Raw genomic sequence first — 585 nt, 5'->3', positions numbered from 1 at the left:
GCGCTGGGCGAGGCCAAGATGCTGCGGCCACAACGCGCCCCGGGTCCGGGCCAGCGGGGTCCCCAGCGCCCAGGTGGAGAGGGCCGCGCCCCTGGGGCTGTGAGGGGGCCGCCCGGGGGCGGGGGGGGGTGGCGAGGGGCGCGCTGGGCCGCCGGGGCCGGGGGCGGGGGCGGGGGGGATGACGGGCGCGGAGACCGCGGGGCCAAGGGCGGGGCGCGGGCTGCGCGGAGCCAGCGGCTCCAAGGAGCAGGGAGCGAGCCCGTCCCGCCGCGCCCCCGGAGCTGCCGGCCCTGGATGGGGGGGCGCACACACCGGGCCCCGCTAGCCCGTCCCGGCAGGGAGGCCCCGCCCCGCCCCACCCCGCCCGCGAGCTCCGGCCGCGAGCCCCGCCCCCGGCGGAGCCGCCCAACCCCGGGCCCGCCACGCCCCCTCCGCGCCCGCGGCCCCGCCCCCCGCACGCCGATTGGCCAGGCCGCTGGCCGGCTCCGCCCCGGGGGCCCGAGAGCTGGGCTCCCCGAGGAAGGGCCCGCGGCCCTGCTGCGCGTGCGCGCGCCGTGACCCCGGCTCGAGGTGACGGCCCCGACC

This window comes from Talpa europaea (assembly GCF_964194135.1).
Source record: "Talpa europaea genome assembly, chromosome: 12".
In the NCBI taxonomy this organism is placed as follows: domain Eukaryota; kingdom Metazoa; phylum Chordata; class Mammalia; order Eulipotyphla; family Talpidae; genus Talpa; species Talpa europaea.
This window is presented reverse-complemented; position numbering follows the sequence as displayed.